Source organism: Apium graveolens, chromosome 11 (genome assembly GCF_009905375.1).
Source record: "Apium graveolens cultivar Ventura chromosome 11, ASM990537v1, whole genome shotgun sequence".
NCBI classification, from domain to species: Eukaryota; Viridiplantae; Streptophyta; class Magnoliopsida; order Apiales; family Apiaceae; genus Apium; species Apium graveolens.
In genome coordinates, this window is record NC_133657.1 from 180,420,338 (window position 1) to 180,433,785 (window position 13,448).

Sequence of the window (13,448 nt, forward strand, 5' to 3'; positions counted from 1 at the left end):
GTTAGTTGATCTCCCTCTTGGGTGTTCTACTATTGGATGTAAATGGATCTTTAAGAGGAAGCTAAACCCTTATGGCTCAATAAATAAGTACAAGGCTAGGCTAGTTTCTAAGGAATTTAGGAAAATAGAAGGCATTGACTATTTTGATACATACTCTCCTGTTGCCCGAATGATAACAATCAGAATGCTTTTTGCATTGGCTTTCGTACATGGTTTTATCATCCATCAAATGGATATAAAGACAACTTTTCTTCATGGTGACCTTGAAGAAGAGATTTATATGGATTATCCTGGGGGATTTGTTGCTTCTGGTAATGAGAAGAAAGTATATAGACTAGTCAAGTCCATCTATGGCCTTAAACAATCACCTATAAACTAGCATAAAAAGTTTGATGAAACTGTTTTAGACTTCGAGTTTTTAATTAATGAAAGTGACAAGTGTGTCTACTATAAGGTTAGAGGTAATGATTGTGTGATTGTGTGGTTGTATGTAGATGATATTTTGTTGTTTGGAACCAATAGTGAGATTATTAACGTGATAAAGAGTTTCTTGAAAAGGCACTTTGAAATGAAGGATATGAGATTCTTGGGATCAAGTTGACTCAGTCAACTGATGGAATAATATTGTCACAGTCTTATTATATAGAGAACTCTATACTTGAGAAGTATGGTTATTCAAATTGTAGAATCTCTAGTACACCATATGATTAAAAAGTTGCAATAGTCAAGAATAGTTCAGGAGTTCTCGTGTCTCAGTTAAGGTACTCTCTGATTATCGGGAGTTTGCAATATCTTGCTAATGTGACTAGACCATATATTTTTTCTTCAGTGTCTAAGTTAGCAAGATATACAAGCTGTCCAAACAAGGCTAATTGTGAGGTACTGGATAGAGTTCTCAGATATCTCAAGGGAACTATTTCCCTTGGCTTGCATTACCGAAGATTTCTGGGGGTACACGAAGGGTACCGTGATGCAAATTGGATAACTAAGAAATCCGGTTCCAATGAAGTGACTGGATATGTGTTTACCCTTGCGGGGGAACAGTGTCCTGGATGTATTCTAGACAGACTTTGATTACTCGGTATACTTTTGAATCTGAGTTGTGTGCACTTGATACCTCGAGGATGGAGGCTGAATGGTTACATGGACTCATGTCAATGTTACCTGTAGTAAGAAAGTCGCTTCTTGCCATTTCTATTTATTGGATAGTCGTACAACTATCGACAAGATCAGAAGTGTGAAGTATAATGCTAAGAGAAAGATACACATCCAAGTTAGACTGAAGTCTATAAGGGGTCTTGTATCTGATAGATCTGTACATAAAAGAGACATGACCATAACATCTCAAATCCGTAGATTTGCACCATAAGCTTTTGACTTGTCGTCGTCTATGGAGTGTGGTTACACCAAATGGATAGAGATTCAAGGTCAAACATTCCATCTAAATCTAGTAGCCATCAAAGTAGGGGACTTAGTAGGGTTCAAACCCAGAAGGGTACCGACTCTGAAAATCAAGTCATGGTAAAATCTGATATGCATTTCTGTATGGATTTATAAGGGATTATTAGAAAATGGAAAGTTTGAGACATGTTTAAGACCCATTCTTGATGTAATTTCCTAAAACTAATTGTTGGAGGTTGTTCCTTGTAATGAGTACTTAAACTTTCATGTTTGGATCTAAGTCATTTTCTTAGTGTAATCCATATATAAATTGAGGTGAAGTTAGTAGCTTGAAATGAGTTTGTGGGTTTTATCCCACCTTGATTAAGTAAAGAGGGGTGTAGTGCTTTATATAGTACAATGTGCAAGAGTAGTATACCAACTACTAAGGTATGTGGGTGTGCATGGTGTTATTGTATGGCTCGCGCACACACACGGGAATGTCTCGGTGTCACGCATACGCGGAGCGACCTGGTCGATGAATTTTACTGCTTGTTTAATTATAATATTTACTGATTTATTATATTATTTTAATATGAATATTGAATCTATATAATAAGAAAATCAATATTTGCTGATCAGGAATTACTAATTCTAATTGCTGGAATAAATACTAATCAATATTTGCTTAAGCTGACAGATCCTGATGCATGGCTGCATCAGGATCTGCTGAAACTGTGAAATCCTAACCCCTGGCTGGATCATGATTTGCTGAGGCTGGATCAAGATTTGCTGAGAATGTAATATCTTCAGTTACGTTTTGGTTTTGTATTATATATAGAACTAAAAGATTGGGAAAAGATATACTTCGATCACATACGTGTGAAACCCTAGCTGCTATCTCTCTCTCTCCTCTATAACATACAGATTAACATTAAGGTTTATGGGCGAACTGAGGTTTGTTCGCTGTTGAGCTTTGCGTAACTCTGTACGAATTGCTCTGTGATGTTGTATCCTGGAAGCGATATTGCAACCCAACACAGCGTAAGTGGGGCTAATAATCTCTTCAAGAATAGTCTAGACTTCTCGAAAGTTAGGCGCCTCTGCTGTTCATAGTTCTTTCAGATTTATTAAAACATCTCTTAGAGCTAAGTATTTTATCCACTCTTTGTAAATTCAGTTACTGATTTTTCTTGTTATTTGCCATCGGGTTTTATTTCGTTATTTTGTTTAGTTTGCATGTTCTTATTAATTTGTAATATATAACTGTCCCACTATTACGCGTAAGCTAATTTTATCCAATAGTCTCAACGACAGGTCTACTATGTTACAATCAAAGTTATTTCTCTAGTTTCATGAACACAAAAAGTTTTTTTTCAGAGTCTCATTCCTAGCTCATATTTTACAGATGTCGATATGCACGCACATGACATGTAGAGATGCTGATGTGTATTTTTTTATGGGTCTTATATTGTAAATGTATTTTATTGAGAGATGGCAACAATAAGAAACATCTTATATTGTAGATGTATTTTATTAGAAGATTGCAAGAATAATAGGAACCCATAACAACGAGAAATGACAATTTTATTACTTTATAAAGCATTTCATTGCAATCCGTCATTTCAAAATGCATTCATTTGCAATTCGTCAAATTTAGCGGTTTTTTCGTAGTGAACTGAGCAAGAAGAAACTCTCTATATATAAACCAATGAATCGAATAGTCTGCCAAATTCATTGTTCAGAGCAATAGGAATGTGCATTTTCTCTTCGGAGGCATATATGATAGAATCCTCAAGAAAATTAGGAACTAAATGATATTATAACATGTGATAATGAAATATCTACGAAACTACAGTAGCAAGTCATTGGATTTGGAGGCTCAGAAGTGGTTTGTAGGTGATCACTGATCAGGCAGCACGTATAGTAATTTGTTGAGCCATTTTGAAAATGTTGTCCTACAAATGATATCAATCACGTATAGTAATCTTGAACAGAGCTTCCGCGGATAGGCAATCTCCATCGTGGATCTTACTATTTCATCAATGTCATATTTGACAAATGACCACTTAAGGAGTCGGAAGAGGTAATTCTCTTGTGGATGCGAAATTAATATGCACTCCGACATAACAATGCAGTTGATTCCAGCTATTAAGATGAATATTCATATTCAGAGCCAGCATAAACAACAACCTTATGGGCATTGCAACATAATAAATAATTACTACATTCCCATCTGGCAATGCAGAACATCTAAATTTAAAGAGTCCGAGTTTAGTGGGAAGTCTTCCATAGTTCCATGACATGGTATCTATTCAATGAAGACATATCTTTGAATGCAATGTTTGTGCCACAAAAAGTTGGTCAAGTTGATCTTATGCTCTCCTAACTAATCTTGGTTTGTAATCATTTTGAGTTCAGTCAAATCCCATACATACGCATCCCCCCTTGTGCATTTGGAATGTCATAGTATTATTGTAGTTCGGGATCCATTTGAGGCATTTTCCATGCGATAATTTCAATACTCAAACTGACCATAGAAGAGGAAGCGAGTTGATCAGAAATAATTTTGTGATTATACCATGTTTCATGCTACAACCCAATGTTGTTTTCATTTCCCAGTTTGACTTGAAAATCCCATCGATCCATAACTCTTTCCGAGACTGATAAGAACAAAATGATGATTCTAGAAAGATTTATGAATGGAAATAATTACTGCTTCAATGAGCTGACCTCGGCCCGCATAAGATATGAACTTGGTAGTCCATGTTATTATTTGCTCCAGGACTGAATTTATTTTCTTATTTTTTAGTTAATATACTTAGCCTGCAACAACTAGTATAGTATACCAAGCCAATAAGTAGTTCCTTCTCTCGAAGAAATAGCTAGTCTGTTTCTTATCTTTCTTGATAATAATTTGAGTGATTTAGATAGCTGTTTAGTATGAGCACATATAAAATACTGTTTTACTGACCGATAAATATAAGAACTCCTATTGTTTCATACATGTTTTCTCCGTATTATTTCAGCAACAAATCATATGCGCTTTTCATCATAAAACTAACAGTCCAATTGAGAATTCTTTTAATTAGTCTTTCGATCAAACGAGCACGATTTTTGAAGGTCACCTGGTAGCTATCATTGGAACCCCTAAGAATTCAACTAGCAGCCTTCCTCTAGAAAATCCCCCACATTTCTTTCAAACCAGTCCACAGTTGTTTTGCATTTCTGAAGTGAGACTCCTGGGATCCAAAATGGAATCAAAGTGAATATCAATACGATCAATAACTCAATATAATTATTATTAGACTCCATTTCAAAGATTTCTTGGAAGAAATTGACCTATCATGACCAGTAACCGTGTCAGCATTATTTTCATTTATAGCAAAGATTTTGGAGGAGTTCTAGTGGTCTTTAAATTGATTAAAGAAAAAAGAAGTTTTCCTATCTCCCTCATTGAGCCATCTAGTTCTCGAAGTCTGAGCCCAAAACAACTTCTCAATAATCAAGGTTTCATCAAGCACTTTGCAGGTAGAGATTTCTTGTTTTTGAAGTTCAGAGTCAAGCATCATGTCTGGTTGAACCTCTTGTAATTCGTCCTTAAGGATCTACACATTTTTAAAAACATTTCTAGCATTCTAATCATAATATTCCCAAAGAACCCAGAGTTCATTTTTTTTGTTTTGTTTTTTCAACCATTTTATTATAATCTGATTCAAGTAACAGCGGCAAATGCACCAAGTAACCAGTGTTAGGAACTTGTTTGTCATTATTTGATTCAAGTAACAGCTGCAAATGCAGGAACTTATTGCTGCAAGATTTTTTGCTGCAACCAAAAAAATCTTTTTTATTCTTTTTTCTCCATCTCTGTGTACTTTCTACATGCACCAAGTGTATTATGTTTGAGGAAGGAAAAATAAGTAGTTAAATGTGACAATAGTGTAAAGATGTGTCAAATGATAATATTTGAAAATTATATATTGTGTCATAAGAAAATTTGGAAAGTTTTTTAACACTCCTCGCTAAAAGTTTTTTAACACTACTCACTAGTACAAATGAATTAGCCACCATGAAACAAATATATATCCAGTTGCATGAATTTCTCAGAGGGAGGAAGAACAACACAGGAAATTATTTGTCATAGTTACATAGTTTATTACTTTTTAAACTTAAATTTTTTAAGGAAAACATGTATTATGTAACTTCTTTAGATTTAACAAAGCCCTGAGCCTATTGGCACTTGGAAAATTGTTTATGGTAGGCTATTACCATTCTAATCAGCAGCACTACCTGAAGGTCCATCACTGTGACCATCCCTTACAAAACCTCTCACTGCCATCACCCCTTGAATATCATAATCCGGTTCAGATTTCAGGGAGCTCACCCCTCAACGGGGGATGCTGGTCACCTCCATATGCACGAAAGTGATTTAGATAGAAAAATAGTGGGCCAATGTACCTGTAGAACCCATGATGGTTCATTGCTATTAACACATCCTCACCAGTGATGGTTGTCCGCTTCTCCTCCATGCACCTAGTGTTTGCTTGAGTTGTCATAAATCTGATAAATTTGGACACACATTCCTGGATTGATATTTGCCACCATTCTGCTCATCTGGCTTAACACATATTCAGCCGGCAACAAGTTTCCTGATATTAACTGTATAAAAGCACATCAAGCTCAAAAATTGTAAAATGATAAATAAATAAATGATCTAGCTAGATAAAGAGTGAGATGATAGAAATGATTGACCTGAATCTCTAGGTTGTTGTCTACTAATCTCCCCGCCATAATCAAAACTATCTCTTTCTTGAAATTTTCTCTTCATCTCTCTGAATTTCAAGGCAACTCGGGACACCAAACTCAGAAAATGGAAAAAACCCCTTATTTCTTTCAAGAGAAATAATTAGCCTTTTATTTATAAACCTGGAAAAGGCTTGACAGGTTGATAATAATGTGACACAACATGTACATGCACACTGACACCACATGTACATGCAAACTGACACGTGAACGGGTGATATGTATATGCACATGATAATGATAAGGTGAAATTTTAAGAACAAGGGTTATACAGACAAAAAAATATTTAAATTAAATATCTTATATTCTAAATTCATAAATGGTAACTAAATAACAAATACTCTATGGAAAAACATAATTAATTTAGATAATATTTTTAACCATTATAATCAATTTTTTTTTTATGTTTTGTCAAATATAATTATCTTTAAATATGTTTATTAGAATCAATGGTACTCTTGGGGTATTCTAGTGGGCGGCGCACACACATATATGTTAAAATCAACTATTTGTATAAGTACACATAATAAATAAAAATGAATTAATATTTTTCTTTGAATATATGATATAAAAACATAAATTTGAATAACAAAAATATTAAATAAACACAGTCACTAGTACATTATTTTGTTAATCATTAATGATGACATGTCAATTTTTCATTTTAAATGTCTAGTGCGCATTCTAGAAATAAAAAATATTACATGTATATGATATACAAAGTAAAATGAACATAAAGAATTTAGTGTAAGTTTTAGCAAGTTTTAACATACTTTGATAAATATTAAATAGTACAAGCCAATAACAATAATAAGAGCTCAATTTTATCTTTTAAAAAAAAGAGCTCAATTTTTTGGAGAAGTTCGTCATTATTTTCTCCAATATTAACAAAACTAAAAATTTAGAATAAAATATAATGTATACAAATTTGGAGGAATATATGATAAACCAAGGGGAAGATCTTACGTGAAGTTGAAATATGCATTATTTTAAGATTATACTTGCATTAAAATAAACTGCATCACATTATGCATGATAGAAGCTAGAGTAGTTAAGCGCTCCACATGCAATAAGTACCTTTCTCTAATATGCTAGTATTTACGATCATTAATGACCCTATCAAAATAAGACTTCCCTCCCTCTACATTAATCACATCCACAATCCTTTTGCATCACACTCAATTTGTAACTCTTCATCCTCCACATCTTAGTCCATGATATTGCCACACCAAAACCTATTATTTCAACTTTTCTAGATTACACTCTATCCTAAATCACCATGCTACGAGATCGAATCAAGCATCCCAACCGTTCCGAATAATAAAACCCACCCCATCTATCCAGTCATCATTTGGCATGCCGCATCAGTATTAATTTTTACCCACCCATCAGGTAGCTTGCACCATATTTTACACCACATTCTACTACATGCTTTCTTTTATGCAGATTGCTTAGCCATTTCCTCTAGCCCGGTTCCATTCTGTAACCATACTAGTAGACCTTAGCCGATTACATTCTGCAACCATACTAGCCGACCTTGACTGAATTCCAAAGCTACAAGTATTAATACAGTTCCAGATCTAGTTATTTCGTCTATTCCTTATGTTCGAGCACACCATACCCACCATGCCATTTTGCACCCCACTGCCACTCCAAAACACTCTTTTTTAATAGGGTGCACAATATCATTTGGTAATACTTGGACGGTATGTACTAACCCTAACCTAGCCCACACTTTCATAAAAAAAATATTCAAATAATACATGTATATCATCCTCCATATATAGCTGGAATCATGAAAACATTGGACTGTTGTTTACACATTTTTTTCTCAGGGCGTCAGCAGTATAAAGAACCCGACGACATGAACGCTGAAGAAAATTAATAATCTTGTCTGGTAACTTAAGTCTTCATAGCTTCTTCCAGAACAGTTTCTCTGGTCCATAGATTTGAAATCATTATATTTTTATACGAGAATTAATGTACTTTGATTATATTAAAATTACCTTTGATCGAGTAATGATAGAAGTGTATTTCGGGTATATTATGAATTTTATGAGAAATATGAATGATCTAGAAATGATTTAAGCCTCCTAATTTTACAAGTGATATTATTGGCCTCTTGTGTAACCTAGACTATAAAATGCGTAACCACGCTCAAATATTGACACTACAAGAAAAATGCAATCAGACAACAGTTGAAAGACAACGGTTGAAAATGAAGAAGACGTATAAAGTAATTGAAGATGTTGAACAAGAGCTTGTTGTTCAAATTGGTCCGAATTATCCTTCTGCAATGAAACGTTTGTGGACATGGGCAAATGAAGCCTTGAGTGGTGGCCGAATAATTTCTTTTGAGCTAAGCAAAGAAGCATTTGGCTTTACAAAGAAGCAAATCATGTTCTTATCTGATATACATGCAGTGTGCTCTGGAGGTGAAATGGCCGGCTCTGTCATTTGCCTTTTTATTCAGTAAGCTTTTCATTCAAAGTTTTTTTTTCGGAGTATATAGCCTTGGAATAAATATGACAATCTTTACTAAGGACTGCTTAATTTAATTTGTAGCTTCTTGAATGAATATGTGAAGAAGCATAAGATGGTCAACATGATTAGCTTTGTAGATTCGGGCACAATCGGTGCCATTGGATGTGGCAGTGCAGTGCAGAGGTCGCGTGAATTATGTACAAGATTTAAAGATTCTAGGAAAGGGAAACATTTTTTCCTGCCGTATAATGATGTGTAAGTATTTTTACTATCCCAAGCTATTAAGCTGTTAAGCCTTGCCAGTTTTTTATTAATTTTTTTCAAGAATTTAGCTTTTATTTTTAAGGAATGGGTTCAATTGTATAGTTAAACTCGATAATATTTGTTGTTGAAATTTATATTAATTGCATTGGTTCAGTATAAACGTAATCAAATGCCTTGACAGTTTTGAAGTTAATATAAAAGTAATCAAATGGCTTACAGTATTTAATTGATTTTGTTACTAGATGTTAGGTTTGTTTCTAAGACGGGGGAAATTGTATAGTTCAACCTGATAATATCTGAATTTCAAATTTGATGATAATTGTATAGGTTCAGTTTTAAAGTTGATTTATTTACTGGAATTTAAATTTTATCAGTATGAGCCTTCAATTTTTGATGTTATACCTGATCATGTTTATTACAGTAAATTACACTCTACTAGTATCACATTTTGGATTATTTTTCACAAATAGTGAGTTTAAATAATTTTTAGGTTGATTTTAATTCAATAGAAATGTAATTTTTTTTATGATATTTAAGTTGTTTCAATGACAAATGTAGGCTTTACTATTTAACAAGCACCTCTGTTTATTTTTCGTAGCAACGACTGGACCCTGACAGTTGTCAATCCAGACGCAGAGGTAGTCTACTATATGGACCCTCTTAAACGCCGAATTGCAAATGGAGAATGGGTGGATGTTGTCGACAAGTAAGAGTTCACGTTATAAAATTTGATTATTAAGTCTTGACTTATAAATCTTGTCCGACCATATTTTGTAGTGGTTATTTTGTGTTTTGATATATCTTGTTTTGGTTGCAGTGCCATTAAAATGTACATGAAGGATTTGAAAAAGGTTCCGAAGAAGAAAGTATTGTGGGAGAACATGGCGGTATTTATTTATTTTTGTGATCATATATTAATTATGATATTAAAGGAGACTGGATATTTTAAATGATTTTTTGTTTGATATTTTAGGGAGTTCCAGTGCAGACCGGGAACAAGGATTGTGGTCTGTTTGTGATGCGATACATGATGGAAATCATTCATGAAAAGGAGCTGGACTTTGCTACTAAGGTGACAATTGACTATGTGTGGGCCTTTTCATCCACTTTATATTTACTCTTATAAGGGCAGAACATGTTACTTATACAAAATTTTGGATGATATTTCAGTGGCTGCGTAGATCAAACCTGGTTTACACTGAGGATGACATCAACGAGATCAGGGTTGAGTTTGCAAAATATTTTATGAAACATTGTGCAAGCTAGGTCCTCGCCTTTCTTTTCTTTTGAACTTATCGTAAACTGGATGTTTTATGTATGTAGTTGGTGACAAGTAGACTCGTTTGAACTTATCGTATGTTGACAAGTAGACTCGTTTGAACTTATTGTATATTGACAAGTAGACTCGTTTGAACTTATCATAAAGTGGATGTTTTATGTATGTAGTTGGTGATAAGTAGAATTGCGATAATGTATTTTGTGTTCGGTGGATTGCTGGTAGTTTGGTAGGTAGATCTGGTTATTTTGGATTATTGAACGGATGGATTATGGTATGGTATGGATTATGGTATGGTAGTGAATTGGTTTTGTTTTGGCGGGGGCCTAGATTATGGTATGATTTTGTTTTGGATTATGGTATGGATTATGGTATTTTTATTTTGGCAGGGGACTATTTTTTGTGGTTTTTTATGCAGTTGGTTTTCATTAAATATGAAATTGATATGCAAAATGCATATACCTAATAAGATAATGGTTTTTTAAACTGTTGTCTATTACTTAGTAAACTGTTGTGTTACAAATGTTTCTTCAATGGTTCCCGAAAAGTAATCCGTTATCTCTTTTGCATTATAACACCACCCTAAAACTGTTATCTAAAAGATACTTATATTACTACCTCTGAAAATAACTGTTGTTGTTCTGTTATATAAATAATAGATGGATAAAATAACTGTTGATTGGAAAAGATATTTAAAATTGGAAAGAAAATTTAGAACTTTCTCTTGACGTAAATAAACCGTTACTGTCATGTTAAAAATGTTCCAACAATAATTTTTCTAAAATAACCGTTGTGTCATCCAGATTGTAACCAGTGTTAAACACTGTTGTTGAATCTCCCTTATTACAACTGTATTAACAACTGTTGTCCAACCTTTGATCACACGAGTGTTGGATAGACAACGGAAAAACTACCTTTCAGACAATGAAAAAAAACAGTTGTATGATTGCAAAAATGTTGTAGTGTGATTTGATGTGATAGTCTACTTATTGATCAAGAAAACTTGGATTAAATTATGATGAGGATGACATATTACATGCCTCTAATTTAATCTATAATATGTGGTTAAAATGATTATATTATATTATATATTATTCACGAAACATTACTAGAAAAGGGTCAATAGACATCACCCTTTTATCATCAGTTGGAAATATAACCGATGTAAGAAATAGCTTTTATATCGGTTATTTTCAAACTGATGCTAAATATATATTTTTACATCTTATTTTTAAATAAACGTTGTCTTATAGTCTTTTTTTAAAAATAAAAAATAACTTTCGCATCAGTTGTGTTTAAACTGATGTTAAAATACTAACTTTCACATCAGTTGTTTTCTTACGGATGTTCATTTCAGTTATTTACATCGGCTATTAAGAAATCATTGTCAATGTTAAATTTTTTAAAATAAAATAAAAAAGACAAGCTGGGAATAATTCCCCTCTTTTGCCCTTGACAAAATTTCAGCCCCTTCCCCCAAATATTTCTCCCCTTTTTTTCTATTATCTATTATTCCTCTTCCCTCACCCCACAGACCTTTTCCTCTCTCCACCTTTCTACCTCCATCACACCTCTCTCGACATGAACCATAGTTTGAATGAACATCGATCTATAACCAAATATACGAGACCAATATCAAGTTCAATTAGCTCTGGATTTTAAGAGTTGAGAAGATAGTTTGAATTCAAATCCTAGTTCGAATGGGAAGAAAGTACGATTATAACATCAAGTCTGTTTTTGAAGGTAATCTCAATCTGCAGGTAATTAACTCGATTAGCTTTGGGATTAGGTCGATTGACAAGAATACATTTTAGCGGGATTATTAACTTTAGATTGAGGGTTTGAGTTTGTTCATCCAGATAATTTACTTAATATTCAGGATTACTAGAGTTCTAGTATGAATACGGTCCATTCTTGTGAAAAAGATAGTTTGAATCATAAAAGGTCTGAATAGTGAATATTTGATTAAAATTGAATCGGATCGTCCCTTGTTGTCGAGTGTGGATTTTAGTTTGATGTTGGTAATAAGAAGAATGAGAGAGTCTTTGTTCCCAGCCAGGATTTGTTCTGGTAAGTTTGATTAGTCCAAGTGCTTTTGATTGTTTGATTTGATTGTATGAGCTTGAATTGTAGAATTGATGTTGTTTGTTACTCGAATGCAGCACTCCGGATTATATTACTCTCAATGAGGCTCCGATTACCAACACTTTAAATTACAATGAGGTGTTATTATAATATAAGTTTAATTTAGTTATTTGTGAAGTGACTCGTAATTGTACTGATTATGTATTTATTTTTGTTGCAGGAAGATATGTGTCTGTGAGTGAGGATTCAGGTTGTTCAAGTGTGAGCAATGATAATAAGAATTTGATTCTGGTGGTTCCGTTGGCTTCATTACCTAAATAAGAGAGGAGAGTGATTATACAGAATGATGAGAGTATATTGTTGTTGTGGTATAAAGATGAGGTCTTGGTTATTAGGAGTAAATCACCTGCTGAGAGTGCTTATACTCAAGGCCTCCTCAACGCTAAGCTCACTCAGGTAACCAAATCCTTTTACCCCCTCCCATACTAGTTTTTTTTTAAATTTAAGTTTCGGGGTTTCAGATTGTGTTTTTTCCGTTAATGCGTTATAAACTTATAATAAACAGTCACTTTGGGACATAGGACAACTTAATCGAGTCATGCCTGTGTTATTTTTGGGTTTTATCTATAAACCCTTAATCTATATATAACTTTGTATCTCTATCGATATCAAGACGGATTTTGGTCTATCAATTATGTAATGTCATCCCTAATCTTGATGCTTAGATTACTAATGTGGCTTTGTTGATAAATTCTTTCTCAATGACTACACACACATGCTACACTGTTTGGGGCATTTCTTGAGTTCCAGAAGCCCAAATTAGATGATTCAACAGCCCACGTGAAGATAACGAGATTCTCTATCATTCTAAGGTGGTCCAGAGAGAAATATCTATCTCGAGCGGGCCCGAATTTCTGAAAAAAAGTGAACTACGAATTTTACTGGGAAAAACATAATCAGTTGGGGAAACTTATTTGTATTTTCCTTAAAATATTAAAATAGATTAATTAAATACATATAGATACATCAAATATTATTATTAGGGATTAAGTTCCTAGAGAATAAAAAGGAGGCTACGCTCAAGAGGGAAAAAGCTTAAAGAAGAGGAGATTGCTGCATCTACGGTTTTCATCTTTTCTCCTTACTTTTCCATTAT